This window comes from Macrosteles quadrilineatus, unplaced genomic scaffold (assembly GCF_028750875.1).
Source record: "Macrosteles quadrilineatus isolate MER2022 unplaced genomic scaffold, UCM_ALF_1.0 Scaffold_7__1_contigs__length_78375512, whole genome shotgun sequence".
Classification (NCBI taxonomy): domain Eukaryota; kingdom Metazoa; phylum Arthropoda; class Insecta; order Hemiptera; family Cicadellidae; genus Macrosteles; species Macrosteles quadrilineatus.
The window spans coordinates 55,189,662-55,211,112 of NW_026542600.1; positions in this window are offsets into that span (position 1 = coordinate 55,189,662).

Sequence of the window (21,451 nt, forward strand, 5' to 3'; positions counted from 1 at the left end):
ATTACAATCGCATGTTTTCATCCGTTAATTTCATCTAATTATATACAAACTGTGACTTAATGATCTGCACTAAGAGACTCCACATTATAGACCTACCTCAATATTAACCTTTAACAGCAAAAATGTTTTCGTTCGTGCTTAACACATTTAAGGCACACAATAGTGATACAAATCGGCAACTATTTCCCAGCTCCATGATTTGTTATATTACTTTGTTTAGTCAGGCACAGATTTAATTTACAATAGAGCCTTCTGGCTGTGAGACAGCGAGGCCAGTGTTTCGCCGATAAATCGAGAGAGCTGGGAGTTGGGACACATCGGGCTTGATCTAATCAGGGAACAAATTTAATCATCCCATTTGACCCGAGAGCCGCCACACTAGCTCCAAATAATTGTGTAATATTGGGCTTCTCCGCCACATGGCGTCCAAACATAACTTGGGTAGTTCCAAAGAAAGTCGGCCAATCCGAATCTTGATTAGTTAAATGATAAGTGGATGGCAAAACAGGTATTTGGATTGTAACATTTTTTGGTTGTCCTGGTAAGTAGGTGATCAGAAAATTTGATCGGTGCGTTCGCAAAATGAGTGGAGTTACAGAATTGCAAACAAATAGTACCCAATAAGTTGATTAGTCACAGTACTATACTGTATTAAACTCATTAGGAGTTATTAAGAACTGGTATAAACACATGTTCAAATTTATTAAATTGAAAATTTGTAGGAAAATAACAATACAACACAACTCGTCAATAGGGTTAAATCATTTTTGGCAATAATTTTCTTTAAATAATTGTATAGCAGGCTAAGTTTTAGATTTAATTAGTTATGTCATCAAGAGTTTTTGTATTAAAATGGTTATGCTATTTATGAATATGAAAAAAAATATTACGGATTATAGCTGATTTCAATAAAGTTATTTATATTGTTGTTGGATGTCTTACGAATGTAATAAAGAAAATAACAGAAGATGCAATTAAAACATAACTGGTTTAACCTAGTGCATGTAAAATTCATAATTTAATTATAAATGCATAAATGTATTCATCTACTCATCCTTCGTCATTTACTTGTCAATGTCAATGTCTCCAACTGCCACATATTATGATGCAACTCAAATATACGACTAAAAGATTTTATATATACGAAAGACAAATTGTATTACAAGCCCAGAAAAAACAGTCGCAGTGTTTGACAAGGTCTGGTCAAGCTTTCTGGCTCGGGACTTTTATTTTTAAATCAAATTGTGTTAGATGGACTGTCGGACGGCGTAATCCTGTTTCTTTAGTAATCCAGTAGAAGGCAGCAATTGTTTGCCTCCGAATAAATTTTGAGACATCGTGGGTCAACTTTTGTGGTACATATATCTGGGTTTGTTACTACTTCTGTAGGTCACTCTGCATGTTTCTAATTTAATTTATTACGTTAGTAATCATGGCTTTATTTTTTTCTTGTACTATTATATACATAAATTACATTTAAGCAACGGATTTTAATAATTAAGATTATGGTAGTAATTTAGAATCCTACAGTAGCGTACGGCATAAAACAATTGGAGGTTACGGATGTAATATTTAATTCCGAGTTCGAATTAAACCAACCACAAACCTTAATGCTAAAACTCCAAATGGTCAAAATATTTACGTTATGTATTCTTACTTTTTTTAAATTTGAAGTGAGATGATACCAATTAAATCTTTAAAAAGATCTCACACGTATCGGAAGTTTGCTCGTAGTTTTTACTATTTTTCTCTAAGTGGCAGCGTAAAAATTATTACTTTTCGATGAATTTGTCGTTTTTCTCTATCTTTAAAATCATAAATAGCTTATGAATGTACGAATGTGTGAATGCGTGACAAGTGATATTTTGGGCTTACAGAAGCTGCTAAAATACTCCTAAAAGTTTTAAGCGAATGAGTTAGGATGTGCGAAACCAAATGTTAAACATAAACAACTTAGATTTTACATACAAGAAAATCACTCTTGAATAAATCAAATAATGGCCTTGAAAATAAAAAAACCTTCCCTCGTACTTCTTAACCGATTTTGGAAAAAACATATCTTTTAGAAAATATTGTAAAAGGGCTTGCCAATCTTGTCCTTAACCTTTTAAAGGTTTACAAAAGTGAAAATTCACTAATTTCGGATGATTGTATATTTATTTATATTATTATTATATATATTTATATTATATTAGTATATATATGTATATATATATTAGTTATATTATTTATTTATATTAGGCATGTACTTTTAGCAACAATTGACGAATGCTTTAATTAAAATTATTGTAAAGCGTATTATAACTTTTTAATCTCGTAACAATGTGATTTTAGTTTTAATAACTGGTATTGTATATTTAAAATAAGCCCACGTATTATCGAAAGAAAAACATTGCTTATGCAATAACGACAACTAATTAGTTAAACGAATTCAGGCTATATTAAAAAAACATTCCCACGACTGTGTTAAGGATTTAAATCAGATATTCAGGGTAAATATTCTTTGAGTTCAAGGATGGATTTAACAATTAAATGTTTAAAAATAGCATGTATGATTGGTCATTTACTCGTTGACACGATTGTAGGAACATAATAAAAGGTTTCCTCCAACACCTTTTGCAATTTCTTGTGACCAATCGCAACGTAATTCCCCGAGATCATAGTTTTTTTTACAGTAATTGTATATATGCATACTGTATATATATATATATTATATCGTAGTTTATTCATAAGAAGACGTATTTTTCTGTATTGATTCAATGTTTATAATTTCCCATTAGGTATTTCAGCCAAACTTTATTTTTAACATAACAATCCATCCAATCATACAACAATCTATCTAAAGATACAAAATAAATCCTAAAACCACCACAAATTGTTTCATTTACTACGGACCAAATCAGCCTAACACGAAGAGAGGTTGCGAACCCCGCAGATCACAAACCACTTGCACCTCTTTAACAGCTGCTCATTTCCTACAGCATCTCAAAGCGGCGATAGCTGGGGAGTATCTATTGAATATTTTATGTTTAATTACAGTTTCCTACCAGAGATTGAAAGAGTATCCAGGCGACCCTCATCATTGCGCTATCAATAGATTTTTTATCGCCCCAGCCCCTCGAGAGCAAAGAAAACGGCGACCCGACGTTGTTTGATCAAAATGGCATTGATACCTCGAATAATAGATGACTCCGTGTCCAGCCCTTCTCCGAGGAGACGAGCATAATGGAACGTGTAAAAATTAATGACCCATTCCACAAGGCAATGAATGAGTGAGGCCGTAATGACGAGTGTGTATGTCAACATTCGAGTGCCGGGGGCTGCGAGGCGCTCCATTCACTCTCTGATACAAAAGTACGTATTGACGATCACCCCCAACCCCCGTCACCCGCTTCTTATGCTCAGCTTGTTTTATTAATTCGTTCAACACGGTTCGTCGTTAGCTGGAGCATTGTCTTCTCCCGATTGTCCCAGTTCGTCTTTGCACTGTCCGTCTAGTAATTTGTCGCCGAATGTCTCCGAGCACCTTGTTTTCCGTCACAAAATGCTTTGCTGAATTTTCTCGTCATGGTTAAGGCGATGATTGTCTTTAGCGCACTACTGGGTAGGTCAAAAGCGGTTCATTCGATTTGTGACAACAGTCTTTTAGTGAAGTTTTTGAGATGTTGAACTTCTCATTACGGAATCATTAAGGGTTGTAATATTTTCGGGGTTTTCTTCTTAGGAACATTAGGCCTAATGCTGTTGGCTGTGATTCTCGTGTCATTGTGTTCGTAATAATAGTACAGAATATTGACAAATTAAATCAAAATAGGTTATTAATGAAAATAATATAAAAATCATAAAAAACTTTGAAATTCATAATTCTACACGAAGGCGATTATCGTGGGGATGAGTTCTCACAACTCTTACTTATTGTACGTTTTTATAGCAAAGATTATCATAAACTCATATTAACCCCATAAGGAACAGAGTAATAAGATAGCAACGGACCATTTCTAACTGATTTATTTACTAAAGAAACTGGTCAAATGATAGATTGTTTGTAAGAATAATTTCTAACATTGTTGCAAAGACCTTGTAAAAGATCAGACATAAAACTCTGATAAGGTGATAACTTAAATAAGGGGCTAAAACTGTTACTTCAAGGGTGATACAAATGAACTGCGGAGAATATTACATAAATTAAAAATAGGTATTTACCTTCGTCTACAGCTCAATCTGTTGTAACTTGAGTTACGGCCGTTTCGGCATTATAATGCCATCGTCAGACGTTGAACATTCAGCTGAAGTAGCGTCGTCATAGTTGAAACACGAAACACGAACACGAATAACATTTTACTTTTACAATTAATAACGAAAACACAACGAACAGGCCTGTCGCACACACGGTACCGGTTGACATTGCCACGATCTGAACTGGATGCCGACTGGAACTTCCAGTTGAACTTCCAGTCGGCATCCAGTTCAGATCGTGGCAATGTCAACCGGTACCGTGTGTGCGACAGGCCTGTTCGTTGTGTTTTCGTTATTAATTGTAAAAGTAAAATGTTATTCGTGTTCGTGTTTCGTGTTTCAACTATGACGACGCTACTTCAGCTGAATGTTCAACGTCTGACGATGGTATTATAATGCCGAAACGGCCGTAACTCAAGTTACAACAGATTGAGCTGTAGACGAAGGTAAATACCTATTTTTAATTAATATCACAGCTCAGGGGCTAAAAATGGATTTAATGAATATTACATCTCTTGGAATTAATTGTTCTACGTAGCTTTTTTGTATTTTTTCAATCAAAATCCCCTATTAGCATAACCCTAATCAGTATTTTATTCAACGTACAAAATTAATCATTCATTCCGTCTTATGTTTGAAAGTTTTTACCCAGTTAAGTTTTAAAACACCTCAAACATAACATTCTTAATGGCTGTAATATATTGGTGGGGGAAGGGGTTGTTCATTGACTATGATTCCTGTGTCCACCTGTTCATAGTTAGGTTATTTGATATTACCAAATCGAATTGAAAGTGGTTAATTAATTTACGAAAACATTCACATGATACTTTGAAATTGGTTTATAATTCTGTATTACTCCAAGTAGCTTTTTTATTTTATTCAATTAAAATCAACTATTAGAATAACCGTAATCAGCATGTTATACAGTGTATACAAAATTAATCATTCGTTTTATTTTATGTTAAAACCATAACATCCAAAATTCGATCACCATTCTAACATTAAACACAAACTTCACGACCCGTATTCACTTTGTCCAACATATTGTAGAACAATGCCATTTATAAAGGAGGTTTACAAACATACATCAAGCTATAGAAACCTTCAATATGCTGAAGACAAGTAAACGGGCCCGAGGGGGATAGAGCCGTAACTGTTTTCCGATACGTCACGCAGGTTACCGAGAAAGACATTATGTTCGGACATGTGGGACCGCACGATACCTCCTCATCCGATTGATATATATCGCGTGCGTTCTGTATATGTAGACCCGCAATACGAGAGGAGCAATCGAAACCGTTGAGTGAAGAGCGACTGGGACTGGCACGCATTGATATATCGTCTCGCGAACACACACCGCCCAAATATATCGCTACTCTAACACCGCATTCTAGCCCTTTTATGATAATATTATTTTGTTTTTGTCATTTTGATAACTTTCGCTCCCCGTTTCTACTTTCGCGACACCTGCAGCGCCATCTTTGGTGGATTTGAGAAAATCTGATCGCGCATGTGAGGCTGTTTACAGAGATTAGGGAGATAGGAATGAACGTATTCAAATATGTTATGTGAAATGCCGTTTGACATTTTTAGTTCATTTATTATTTTATACACAATTATTTAGGCTTAATTAAAAAAAAAAAACAAACCCTTCAACCATAGGGTTAAAATAGAAAAATTAAGCTTTTTTGAGAATTATTTAAAATGTATCTATTCATTCAAAATTTGTAACATTTCTAAAGATATTATCCATGGGGATCCAAAGTATAGATTTTAACTTTGGTTTATTTTAGCTAATTAGAATGAGCAATTAGAACGAGTGTTGTTATGTAAAAATATACCTTGCATTATATTATTGGTGTGTTATTACGCATTGGCAAAAGCGAGCATAAAAGGAATGATGAATAGTGTATGTATCTGAGATACATTTCAAAGCTTACGTTGACTATGACAAATATTTATCAAAATCAAACTGGATAAAATACTTAAGGCTAACATTACACAATAAAATTATTTTACAAAAAAGGCTTTTAGAATGATTACAGCACGAAAGTCCTAGAGCATAAAATAAATTTAAATAAATATATATAAATCTTACTAAACCATGTATCTAGAATCAGAATTTTGTGAAATCAGCGTTAGGGTTGATGTTTTCAAACTAATATACTCCAGCTAAATTATCGTGTGAGATACAAATAAATAACAGAATTAAGAAGACAAAACTACTTGGAATGAATGTAAAGTAACCACGCACGTACTTTGTCATACAAGAGGGCTAAAATGTTCGCGATCGTACCGTCAAGCCAGTGTGCAAATAAAGTACGACACGCTGCTTTACAAGAAACCTACCTACTTCGCCTGTCCTCTCCAATATATGTTCCATGGGTCTGCTAGCTGCACCGACTACACGTTTTCTGTTTATACTGAAGTATAAGTGCAATTCATTTATAAGTTATACACGTAGTTAAATGTGAACTGTTACAGTGTTATTTTCACCTTGCTTTTGATTAGAAACAACATCTGCGAATAGGTATAAAATATAATATAGATGTGAAATCTCTAAATAAAATCTTTATGGTTTATACAACTTAGTAGGTAGAAAATCATTTAAAATTGACTACACACAAATAATGTTAGTTGAGGTTTAAATTTAGTAATTCGTAATCAATGATGAAATACGTCCAAGGCAGAGCATTATGCACTGTTGAACTGAGCGGTGAAAATGGCTTTCATATTTATAGTGTGTATACAATAATATGAAAACCATTTTTAACATCTAAATTGCAATAGTAGTGTAACATCCGCCATCATATGAAGAGTATTGTTGTACAATTACATAAAATAAATTGAGTGGTATGTATATCACCAACAGTAGGCCTATATGTTTATACTAAAAAACGGTTCTGTGAAGCTATTTCAAAACTTTACAATGCATAGAAATGACACCAACATTCATTATTTATATTTTGAATTGATACATTAAATGTATCAAGGTAAATAAAAAATGTTCTAATTATTGTGTATTCAACCATCTTATGAACGTTTCTACTCATAAATTAAAGTAACACAGATACTATATTTACCAATCTCCAACACAATATTATATTAAATTTGCCCAATATCCTATTTACGTTGTTCGATACATTCTTTTGTTTGAATATGTTCTCCACCATGATAACCGTATGTTTATGGAAAATCGTAAATGCTTCTATACATATTATCTGTATTCCCAGAGTACAAAATCAAGGACGTGATCCAACACATATAAAAAAATAACGCCGGTCTTAAATATAATTAGCCTATCATTACTATTTAATTAACTTTTGTGTGAAAATATCCTACACAATATTCCGTTCGCATTAAAATACAATATTATGCACATTAAAGTATAGTTCTAAAACAATATCACGTGTCCACCACTATGTCCATCTCTAACTCTTTGGGTACGTTGTGACAATCTAAAACACAATATTTTGTACAGGTTCGATAATTTGTAGTAAATGATGTAAATCCACATCACAGTGTTACGTTTTATCATTCCAACCCCCAAAAAATATTCGGTACTTTGTGCTAATCCATGTAAAAATATTACGAATATTAATAATACACCATTAGATATTATGTTGTGCACGTCCGCAACACTATATTACGTTCTATTATGTCAATCAACGTAATTTTATTTACATTGTGGTTATACCACAACATTTTCTACATTTTGTCCATCACAAATAGACATCTTTTAGTCTTACCCATCAACAGACCAACATTTCTTACGTTTTTGTCCATAAAAAACAGTATTATTTCCGTTGTGTCTATCAACAACACACTATTAAATACTATTGAGCGCAAATTCGTTGGGTCTACAGTAAAATATTAATTTACACTGTGCCTATTCATAACTCAATATTACGCACTATTATCTCAACCGAAACACAACTTTATTTTTGTTGTGCCGATCAACAACACAATATCAAACATTATTGTGTTGCGAAAATACTGTGGGCCAACCAACTGCACAGTATTATTTACACTGTTACTAACCATATTACAATATCATGCACTATTATTTTAACCCCGACACAACTTTATTTACGTTCTGCCCATCTACAACACAATATTACGTTCTCAGTACACAAGTCTCGCCACTAGCAGACTACGCAGCCCGACAGTTACAACCCCTCCCGTTATATGTCATATTTTTCTATCACTAAGTGTATCGAGACACGCGAATTCCTGATCTGCGTGACCACATATCATTTACCAAAGATCAATCACCGTTTCCAATTTTTATCATTTCTTTCGTTTCCTTTCGTCCCGAGGAAATTGCCACGATGGTGCGGGGCGTAAGACCGCGTATCGTGATATGGATCGGTAACCGATGCATAACACATGCAATACATGGTCACTATAGGTCGTAATGTTTTATCACAAAACTCCTTTGTTTTGGATACTCGATGTTTAAGGGTAATGGGTTTCTTTGTTTCATTGGTAATATTTTTTCTTTTCTTTATTCCAGTTTAATTTACCACTATATTTTTGAACCCCTTGAAAACATTGACATTTATTAAAAGTGTTTTTTTTTTCAAGAAACATCCTTACTACAAGCTTCCTTCATGCAACGTAAGCATTTTGTGGAAATTAAAAAAAAAAAAACTAGGAAGCTAAATTAAGATTGATCATTCTCGAGATTGAACACCAGCAACCTAAGTTTGATCAACTATTTAGCTGATAAATAATCGATAATAGTAACAACTATTCTATAATTTTTACTTTTAATATCATTTAAAAGAAATTGTACTAATGTATATTCTTAGATACTACCTCTTCAGTTTCATTATATTATGAAGGTTTATACCTATTTAGCTTCAAGGTACAAGACAAAAGTTACGCATCAACGCGATCGTTAGTAATTAAATTACTAGATTACTGTTCTTAATTTCAGTGTCAAGACCCCATTGAGAACTATCTTGATACACAAATATATCACTAAAGCACGAAGAGACGCATCATTTGCCAACGAGTATAACCCATCATTAAATTTACATAACATCTTTCTCATAAAATATAAAAAAAACACTGTTAAGTAAACTTTTTTTTAAATTCCATCACATGTATTGAAAACTGTCCGGCCTAAATGTAAACAGCCCCTACATAACTGTTTTTAACAATCGTGCGACCTCGGGACTTTGGTGAAACACGGTATCAAACAATGGAAATCCCTTGTACAAATAGTGGATGGGGAAAATCAAACATCAAAAAAATCACGCGGGACAAGCCCAGATATCCAATTATTTGTTGCCACGAACCGAACTGATGTACTGAACCAATATTGAGTTCTTATTACGCGCTCTTCAATTATGCTTTTGTTCGCTTCAAATCCGTAATCTTTCGTCAATATTGTATCGGGGCTTTTGATTCCTCCAGACCTTCTTCTTCAGCTTCGTGACTCAGTTAAAGTCAAGAATTGTGATTTGTTAAATGATATTATACAGTTTTAGGATATAGTTCCAGATTTTGCTGTAGTGGATTCGATTAAATATTTCAGTAAAACTGTTGTGCTGTTTAGTAATTTTTTTAGATTGACTTGTGTTTTCAGGTGTCCAAAAATTCTTGTATCAACACAAGAATAATTCCTTGTACTTCGTATATTCAGTACATCATTATTACTTGATTCCAGGTGTTGCTTCGTGGAATAGTTTGGAATTCAAACGAAGTCAAGGATACAAAAGGTAAGAAAATCATTCTTATGTTTTACATAGTTTTGGGATTTTAGTTCTTGAAAATACGTTATGAAACCTCCTTCCTTCGGTTGCTGATTAAAGATTCAGACGAAGAGTCTACCACTGTTGTTGAAATGTTTCTTAGAAAAGAAATCATTTTCCTTGACATTAACTCTCCAGTTGTTAAGTTAGCATATTAATTCTCACGCATAGATGCATTTCGTAAGTCGAAGTAACAATGACTATAACCAATACTAAACATTAAAATAAACCATCTTGTATTACATAAGTTTATACATACAAGTCAAGTGCTTAGTTTTCATTGGCAAATAATGAAACCACAAATATTCACTGTAACTACTACACTACACTACTTAGTGGCACAGCACGTCGCTTCGGTCCCCGAGTTCCTGGGTTTGGATCCTGTTAATCGCCAATGGATTTTTTTTAAGTGAAAATGCTGTGACAATTATGTGTGATGATTGTATGATAATCCTAGTCATAAATAGCCAAAACATGGTGTCCTAGGATGTGAAGGCAAAACACATAAAAAATATTCACTGAAGAGACCAAGGAGGAAACCTTGACACCGCGTTTAAATTGCGAGACCTGTCACAGGATACAAATTTCAGTATCGTATCAGTCAGTGACTAATATAATTAGTGTGGGGTACTGAGGATCGCACTAGTGTCGAATCATCGAGAGGAAACATTCATTGCGTATACAACTCTGAAAGAAAGTAAATAAACATTTTAAACCTAACTGGAATCTTTTTTTACATCTCAAATGTCATTTTGAGGTCACGTGAGACATTTCATTTTCTCTTTCTATCTCGTTAATTAATGTCAACTCTTAATAATAATAATAGTAATTAGGGCCCGCCTTAAGCGTAGGTGTGGCGGTAAGGGAATATTGAAAAGATAAGCCGGGAAAGCGATAAAATCGCTGGATATACGAGTACAGTACGCGGGTGGAACATCACGCGCGAAGGTGCATTCACGCACGCCCCCCATCCCCCCCTCCCCCCAACACTAAAACCAACCCCCTGGCCAAACCAACAGCCTCCCTTGACGTGATCAAGTAGTGGTTGTGTTTATACTGTGTTATATTGCAAACACACCATTTGTTTTGTAATTTGCAATGTGGCCTACTTACAAGAGCCAGTGGTATATAAGAAACTCTTAAAATAAAATTAGAAACTATTCCATTTATTTATTCTGATTCAAAATTACGCGCTTAAAGCTTCCAAGTGCTAATTTATTTGGATGTAGTTTTCAAAATTATTATGTTATCCCCGGTTTTGGCGGAATCATGCTGTAATAGTAGTTTACGCAACGATTGCGTTAAGTGAGTCTTTACGACACGAGTAGAAAATTTAAGGCACGAGCCTCGGCGAGTGCCTTAAAAACTTCTACGAGTGTCGTAAAGACTATTAACGCGAGTTGCGTACACTACTTTACCTACGACCGTTTTTTAATTACTATCAATCTGGATTTAATTACTAACAATCACTACTGATAACTTTTTACAGAGGTTATGTTTTCGTGTATTGTCATTGCCACTGAAAGTGATGCAACGACTTGTTTCATAATCAGCTGATGTCCTGTAATTACGTGTTTGTTAAACTTCGTTAAATATTACATTGCTAGCAGCATTTTTACCATAGATAATATTGTATCAGGTACAATTCGGCAAATATTTCATTTATTTTTGGACTTCCACCAACTTAATTAAGAATACGCGAGTATCAACATGAACAAGTCGGATCAACAATTAAATTGGTCAACTAATCAGCTGATTAGTTGACGTTCGAAGCATTACAATTTTAATTCTTTTCTCTCAATACTTGAACCTCATTGGTCCGTTACCTGTGTGGATATGAGAAAAACTATGCTGATATGAAATGAAACTATGCTGATATGAAAGTAAACAGCTGTAAAGTGAAACTTTTCAATTCTAAGAACTGGACTGAAATGGCTACTTTAAAAAACGGTCGTATGTCAATTCAGTTTCAGGACTCTTTTGCAATTTGTATTTTATCCAACCATTTTGGGGAATCAATAGGTTGTCCTTTTAATAATGGTCCTTTAAAATGAAAATGTCTGGAAACAAATAACATTTAATATGCTTGAATTTTAAGAAGTTTTGGCATCTTCAATGAACAAAAACATAAGCAAAAAGTTACAATTTTTTAGAAACTTATAAAGTTAATAACATTTTAAATCTACTAGTTTCTGAGAAATCGCTAGTGATACAGCTTATAACATCCATTTATTGTAATAATACAAGGTTATTAATTTTAATAACTTTTAATTTTTGTAAGTAAAGTAAGGAATGTTTCATCCATCACCAATCTGAATGAAGAATATATTTTTTGGAAACGTGCTTTTCAAAAGCCAAAATGATTACTATTAAAAATGTACCAACAAGTTTGGTTGTCACAGCTGAATTTTTTTCTGCCAATGCTCTCCAGACAAAACTAAGACTCTTCAAAATCTGTACATTTATTTTACCGATTTATACAACTCCTTTTACGGTTTTGAAAATTTTCCGGGTTTATAATTTTGCATGATTAATTTTCTGTCAGCCCTGATGAACAAGAACAGCAGCGATGTCGTGGGTTCGTATCCGAAAGTCTCCACTAAAATTGTACATGTACTGTTAATTCGTGTACAGTTGTCTAGATACGTTCCACGCACATCCCACCACGTGAACCGGAAAATAATTGAATACAATTGTGTTTAATTCCATCTAAAAATTACTTGATAATTGATCAGTTTTGTTTAAATTATTTAATCTTCTCCTAATGGAAAATTGGTACCAAAGTCTACTCAAAAGCAAGTTTTTCCTTATTTCTTTCGCGACATTCTTAATTAATAAGGCTTTCTCCTGATGTAAGTGTAATTTTTGTCAAATTCCCCTCCCGTGTTGTGTTAGGGCCCATACTAATGGTTTTAATTAAAAGAATCACTCCTCCATAGGTCTGTATTGTTCAGGTGTTTGCTAATAAGCTTATACATTTGCGACGCAAAAACACTCTAAATGAAATGCACAGCCTGGCAGCAGCTCAACGCCGCGCCGTCCGGACTACGGCGTTATTTTATTGTAGATAATTAAATTTCTGCTTTTCAGATAGCTCGAGAGATTGTCCACTTATAATTTAAGTTGTTTAGGAATCTTTGTAGTCTATTTGGCGTCTCCAGGACGTCCCGTCTGCTCGCACTTTTATTATTACTTATTTTCTGAATCAAATGCTTTACGGATGTTAAAGAAACTGAAACTAGTTAATTATAGTAGCCTATAGTGTTATTTCTGTTATGAGACGAGTATCGTTATATAGGTTAATTTATGTTTCTAGATAGAGTGAATTATATCCCTTCTTGTAAATAGACAAAGGGTTAGTATTTAAAATTGCTAATTTTCATTTAATATGCATCACTTTTCAAGCAACGAAAACAATCATGTTTAAAGACACAATGATGGATGTTAATTCAATAACTATTGGATTTTGAATTGGAACAAATGATTGAATACAGAACGATGATAAAATGAAAATGATAATAAACAATTCAGTTATTTTGAATAACTGTTTACTTAAACTTAAATTGAAACTTGAAGGGAACTTTGTTTTAGGGATAACTGATGATTGAGAATTTCTGGAAACCGCTTGGTTCAATTCTGTGTTTTTATGGTAATTGACTTTTTGAAAGGCCCTGAGAGTATAGCATCCATAATAAATTGTATTTATGATGAGTTGCATGGTTTCAAATGGGCTTTCCACTAGCTTTATGTATTCCATGCGATGGCCTGTCGTTCGAACTCTCAACAAGTTTTATGTCTGGCCAGTTCGTTTATTCTCCTAGACAACATTTATATGACAGCTGTCACCAATAATTTCGTTGAGGTACTTAAACCTCTAATTATTGTAACAAACAATCTAGGAAAGCGTAATTTAAATTGATAAATACATTTTTATGCCTTCGCAGCTATGCACTGTTTAAAACAGATTTAATTACTTTTTGATGATCAAATCCGACAAATAATTTGGCAGGAGGTGATAGGGTTGAAAACAAGAAGACGTAGTTTTGGTGGTGTATACATTTATTTATTTTGCCTCTTATATTGAGGATATGAAATATTAAACATATAAAACTCTTCAAACGGTTGACGCTAAATAGTAACAAGACCAGGGTTTGGACCGTTCCTTCAGAAAAAAATGCTAAAGAGAGTAAGATCACCCCCCCCCCCAAACACACACACATACACACAAACAAAATACAAAACTCAAATTTCAAAAATTTGTAATTTTCCCCTGATTGAAACACGATTGCTGAAACGTGTACTGTATTTCAGGTAATCAACTTCGTATATAAGACTTATCTGAAGGAAATCAAACAACCAACAGTCTGACACAATCAATAGTCTCACGAACATTACCATACTAACACGCTATCAATAAAAGCAAGTCTGTGATATGCGGTATTGGTCCTAAGCATGCCACGCCGATCTGTAACGTTACCTTGCAACTTTGATTATAGGATCGTATTTACGAATAGAGCTCAACTTCAGTGCTTACGCACGTATTGGACGATTGTCCAACAATTGTTTCGTGCAAAATCCTAATATTTTCAGTACTGGAATTACGTTTTAGATTGTTAGAAATGCGGTTTTACTGAATTGCAGTGTAAATGAATTTCTGGTTGGTAACTTTAACTATACGCTTAAGTTAATAATGCCTTACCAACTGTCCCTAGTGTTATAGTAAACCACATTCAACTTTTCTTCCGTGTTACCTTGTTCCTTAAGAGGTACAAGTAAAGCAGTAGAGGTACTGCCTTACTGACTAAGTCCTGCCGACTTATTTTATGTCACATCGTCACATCCTAGAAGCCAGGCTCTAGTTCGGAACCGTTTTTACATTACTTCAGGCTAGGCCTAAACGGTGGCGGCATTACCATATGGTTAGAGTCATCAGCGATTGGCAGGATTTGAACCCGGGGCCTCACGAACCGAAGCCTCCCGTTATACCACTAGACCAACTCACTCCCCGACTAAAATGTACTGCTTTACCAACTAAGTGCATGCTGTACTGGTGACTGCGTACTGCACTGGTTAACCAACTACGTACTGTTCTGCATTACCGTCTACTGGCTGTATTGTCATTGACTATTCATATTACTATTTCGAAAGCATTGCGTACTGCTCTACCGGTTTACTGTACTGCTATACTGTCCCATTGACTACCTTTTTAACTCCTTTGCTATAAGTTGAGATATCGAAGATGTTAAACCGGGTTAAACGAGATGTTAAACAAGATCTAGCAGTCTTGAAACCAGAGAAGGACCCAGAGCTCAGAATGTAAAAAAATCTCTTTTCCTGTTTTTTCCCCTTCTAAGGTTGAAGACTCAGTGAACACTGCTAATCATGGTGCATCGTCCAGTGGCGAGCACGTGTATTCTACTGATTACACTCTAATTCAGATGAGTAATTCGAATGCTGACAACATCTATTATTCAATAGATATCGTGTCAAAAAATTCCATTTCTGTGGAATTATTTACTATTAACCATAGTAATCGATTGGTAGTTTTTTTACAATAACCTTAAACGCGCCTCCTTGCAAACGTGTCGTAACACTTCGGCCCAAGTAACACTTCGGCCCAGTAACATTTCGGCCCGAAACCCTCAGATGTGGCCTACGGTCCAACTCTCTACCTGCCCACTAGTAACACTTCGTCCCAACAAAATATTTGACAGGTTAGGTTAGGTTAGGTTAGGTTAGGTTAGGTTAGGTTAAGTTAGGTTAGGTTAGGTTAGGTTAGGTTAGGTAAGATTCCACCGATTCTCCGTCATGTGAGGTCAGAGGATGCAAGGGGTGACGGTTGGGCGACATTCCACCAGAGGGTGGTTGCAAAGTATACAGGTCATGTACCTCTTACTACCTGAACTGCGTTCCTCAACCCTTGTCAATTTTTCGTCGGGCCGAAATGTTACTTCATTAGCTTATTTAATCATCTGTAAAAGCCAGTGGGACGAAGTGATACTGTTTTCTAAGAAATTTGAGTTTGGCCGAAATGTTACTGGGCCGAAGTGTTACTACATCATTGTGCCTACTATTTTAAATAATCCCGTAAGGCATAACTGTATAAATCAGTGCCGAAATCAGTAATATATTGGATCATTCATATAAATTTAGGATTTTGCAAGGATGTAGTAACACTTCGGCCCAGTAACATTTCGGCCAAACTCAAATTTCTTAGAAAATTCCTATATTATACCGGAAAGTCGTGAAGGACGCAACGAAAAACTACAGATAATTCGTAATTCCAATTTAACTGTAGGGATTCAATATAACGAGATACGTTAAGATAAAAAATAACATGTATTTTAAATGTTAACAAATTCAAAATATTTAAGTTTGTAGCATTTCCCCAAACCAATAATTCCTTAGTCATCATACCAATGTTAAATATTTCGTCTGTAGGAAATACATAAAGCTAAATTCCACCGGCTTTATAGAAAAATGTAAAAAGAAAACACCTGGATTAAATTGTCTAATGACAAAAGTGATAAGAAAAACGCTTTAAATGGGTTTACTCTTGAAATTCAAATGTTTTAAAATTGTTTAATTAAATGTTAACATGTTTGAATCGTTTGTATTTTTACTGCCTTTTTGTAAATGTGCCTTCGACTATTTACAGAACTATACATTTCGTTCTCATGTGAAAGTTGTATCAAGTTTTTGAATGAAAATTGCCATAGTTCAATTGAGCCATCGATAGAACTGGTTGAAGTCAATACTGAATTCCTTAGAATACACCAATATCTTAACCAAACTAAGCTGAAACAAACCATAACAGTAGACTGTAATAAATCATAGCATATTTTACGCCACTGTAACTGCGTATAACTGTAATAACTGTAACACTGTATAAAGGCAAAATAAGACCGAAAATAGAATATCACACAGTGGTACAGGCTATTATACTGGTGGTTCATTCAACTATATTTTTTTACAACAAATTGCCAACGATCTCCATGTAGATAAGATGTCTATTCAGTATTCAAAGTCTAGTATGGTAAGTGTCATATTTAAAATTAAATTTTAAATAAAAATGGTTTAACATTGCTTAAATGTGTCAGCCTTTTTGTTTAATTAGTCAGTTTTCTTTATCCAAAAAGCCTCTCAAAGAGTTTCTCTACATCTTTAAGGAACAAATATTTAAAACTTTGACCGATAGGTACTTCCGAAAAGGGAGACTATTTTTGGTGGGTAGTGGGGTTTTTGTTGTAAAAATAAAAATTCGCAAAATATTAATTAATTAAATAGTTGTGATTTTAAACATGTCCCTTGCATCCAGGAAACAGCCCACTATTTCCCTGTAAATAAAACATTAGGCCTACAAACATTTTGTGCGGTAAAATATCGTCGATACGGGGAAAAATAAATAAGCGTCTCGATTTCGGACCAACGTAAACGGATTATGAAAGCAAGGACGAGGATCAAGATCTCAGAGAACTAAGGACGAGGGACGAAGGACGAGACGGAAAGGCGGGATCAGGTGAGCCGAGATGACCTAAGGGCGTGATGAGTAGCCACCCCTTATTGGTTTATACGACCAGTGACAGGATATTAACAAAGACAGGGATAGATTTGGTCACATTGTCTTTCCCCCGGACGTAGTTCCCGAGAGATTTGGCGAAAAAACTGCGACCACCAAAGGTCTTCACTGGATGGATTACTGGCGTTAGGGGCAATCTTGACTGCACGAACACTCTTACATACTGCCCGTGAGGAATTCGTATTAATTATAAAATTATGACCAATTATATAAATGTTTATAGACAAAGTTAATGTTTATTTCATGCAATCCCTTAGTGAGTGATGTACTTTGTGAATGTATCTTAAACTGAATATTGTAAATGTAGGGTGAGTGTAGAATGAAGTGAAGTGACCGAATGAGCTTGTGACTATGAAGGGTGATTGATATAGTGTGCCACCTGTTTTATTCGAAAATTATGAGAGATATAAAAAATTGTAACTGCCTAGGATCTTTTATAAAAAAAATTTGGTCGAGTTGGAAAGTTTTAGCCGCCAATTTTTCCAATATGGCCGCCAACTTTGATTTTTCTTATGCAAGACCCTACTTGCAATGTTGTCAAAATTCTACCAGGCCACGGCCTGGAGTTATAAAGTTGGCCGTGCTACAGATCTGTGCGAGGAACGTATACAGCAAAGCGAGGGGTGAGCCGGTACAGTACAAAGGTGAACTGTACTGATCAAATGTTTTTGGCATTGACCAGGATTTAAACCCACATGACTACCTTGGGCCCGAAGTCCGTGACGCTACCAACCTAACCACCAACTCACCCAATACAGTTATTTTATGATTTTTTAAAAAGTAAATGCAATTTAAAAACGTGTTTTCCTATATTTAGAAGTTGGTGACCCATTGGAAAAATGGCTGCAAAATTATTTTTTCAACTTGACCAACATTTTTAAATAAAAAATCCAAGGCAGTTACAATTCAACATTATTTTGTATCCCTTATAACGTTCGAATAAAACAGATGGCACACTTATATCAATCACCCTGTATAGGATCAGTTGTTTTATCATCTGTAACCTAATATTAAATGCCCATGATCTCTCTAGGGCAGCTGAGTTCAGTTATTTTTCAACCATTAAAAAGCTAATGAATTCTCTTGGGATTGAACAAGCAAATTCCTGATTGTTAGGCGAACGCCATTTAGGTAGGCCTACTATTTTGACTAACTATACCTATTCAATTCAACTATCCAGCTGAAAGAGTGGGTGGTTTTTTGTATACAAAAAGTTACCCTATGAAGCTATTAATCATTTTAGGTTCGTAAAATCCGTAACACCATCGTGAACGGCTATTTAAAAAAAAAATACATTATGTACCAAATTCACACCTTCACGTTTCTTGAGTCACGTTGGTAGGTTGGTGTATGATGTAGATGTTTCGGAGACATTACCGTTTACATCTTAACGACTATGGTACCCATATAGTTGTTTCACCCCAAGGACGATGTATTCATTTACAAGATGCATTCATGATAAAACGATTTTCATTTAAGAAATCTTTCAACGGTTGCCATTTTGATACGGGTGTCAATTTCAGTACGGGTTTGCACATTGCATTTTAACTAACAAAGAAATTTGATTTGATGCGCATATAAACCTATGTTTACCTTGAAAATTTTCTTATGACTCCCCAGTGGCCCAATGTCTGAGGAGGTAGCACATCACTGAATAATGTTTTAAAATTATTTTTATCTCCAGTTACTTTGTTCTATTTTTTGTAGCTACTGTTAGTATATCTTTATTATTTTTTATATTTCGCTTTTTGGAGCACTAAACACGTAAAAAACTGTCCATCCTAAACAGCACAGGATATTTTCAGGATATCCTGACCAGTTCCCGCATATCCCACAGAGGTCCCAAGATTTGAGAATGTCCCTAGGATCACTCTAGGATATCGCACATATCCCAAACAAAACATGCATTTTGGGGGATTCCTTGGGACTTCCTATGGATACTCTCGTTAGGCTACATTAAAACATATTTGTTAGTATTGGATGTATTTGTTCAAATGAAAAGTGCTTAAGAACAGTTATTAAAAATTATTTCAATCTTATTTCCAATTAAAAATAACACAGCCAATGATTTATAAAAATTAATCAAGTTTTTCCGATCATATCTATAGGACATCCTTTGGAGATTGGTAGTAATTCCCCGCGGGGAAGACCTCCATAGAATACAGTGGTGCAACACCTGCTTAACATAATATAGTAATGCAAATATTTTTTTATTACATTTATTTAACTTAATTGAGTAAATTATTGATAGTTGGACAATTTAAGGGGTATAGATTAATTAATCATATAACAATTATAATAGCATTACTAGTTGGTAATTAATTAATCTTTATTCAAATACCAATATCCTCTCCAACTCCCAGAAAACAATTCAACAACTTGATGAATACACAGAAGCATAGTATCAACCTTATTTAAAGTATTGTGACCTTTGCAACTGACGGCTCCTCTTTCACCGCTTAAAACACGAAAGATCAACCATCATAGATAGCCCAGAGGTAAGGTCCTCTCCAACTTGATGAAAACACAGAATCCTAGTATCAACATTATTTTAAGTATTGTGGCCATTAATTGAAACTTTCGGCTCCTCTTTCACTGCTTAAAACACAAAAGATCAACCACCACATATAGCCCAGAGGTAAGGTAGAGGTTCATATGTTGAAGGTGTCAGGTTCAATACCCTTCTGGGGACGGTATTATTTCTATATTTTTCAAAATTTGTTTTTATGAACTATAAAAAAAAAAAAAAAAAACAATACTTACAACTGATAAATGCACTTTGCAGACTAAATCTTTATTGTTTTGTGTTTTTATGTAGGATATCACCATGGGATATCCAGGCCGCGGCCTTCGAAGTGGCAACGTCGCAAGTAGGGTTGTAACAGCTATTTGTTTGGAAGCAGCTAATGGTATTATTGTGTATTTACGAAAGCTTGGTTAACGAAAATATTGACTCCACTGTGTATATATATATATATATATATATATATATATATAGATTTTCAATTCATATTGTTTAAGTTTTAAATTCTGAGTGTTTTATTTTCAATATTTTAATAAAATTAAGTTCATACATTTAAATCAATAAAGTACGAATTAATGAGCTCGTGTCACCTGTCAGCCATGTTATCTTGTCTGACACTAAACAACCCTACTTGCAATGTTGTCAAAATTCTACCAGGCCACGGCCTGGAGTTATAAAGTTGGCCGTGCTACAGATCTGTGCGAGGAACGTATACAGCAAAGCGAGGGGTGAGCCGGTACAGTACAAAGGTGAACTGTACTGATCAAATGTTTTTGGCATTGACCAGGATTTAAACCCACATGACTACCTTGGGCCCGAAGTCCGTGACGCTACCAACCTAACCACCAACTCACCCAATACAGTTATTATACAGTTGGTAAAACAGAACCAGGAAAGGGTTAAATAGTAAATTATTTTGAAAGAATACGGTATAATTAATTTAAAAGTAAATAATAACAGACTAAATAGTTTTTAGATAACATTTTTTTTGATAACATTATGTTGGATTTCCGCAACATCAAAATCAAAACTACCTTAAAAATAGCTAAATATAGGTCTGCAACACCAAAAAATAGTGGTCATGTCATGTTTGTTGGCTTTTTTAGTCTACATACAACAACAAGTTTGCTTGATTTAATAGTAAAAATGTTTTTTCCTACGGTTACCTAACAATGTACATGTTCTCTCACTGATTTGAGAAAGCAAAGTGGCCAATTCGCTCATAGTCCAGGAGCTGAGGGGATTTGAGCATGCATGAAAGTAGTACGCAATGTTATTGCTGATTATTGTAATATGGACTGTGGTGATCAAAATTACGTATGCCGCCTATTTCAAAAGTGGTCGATAAGG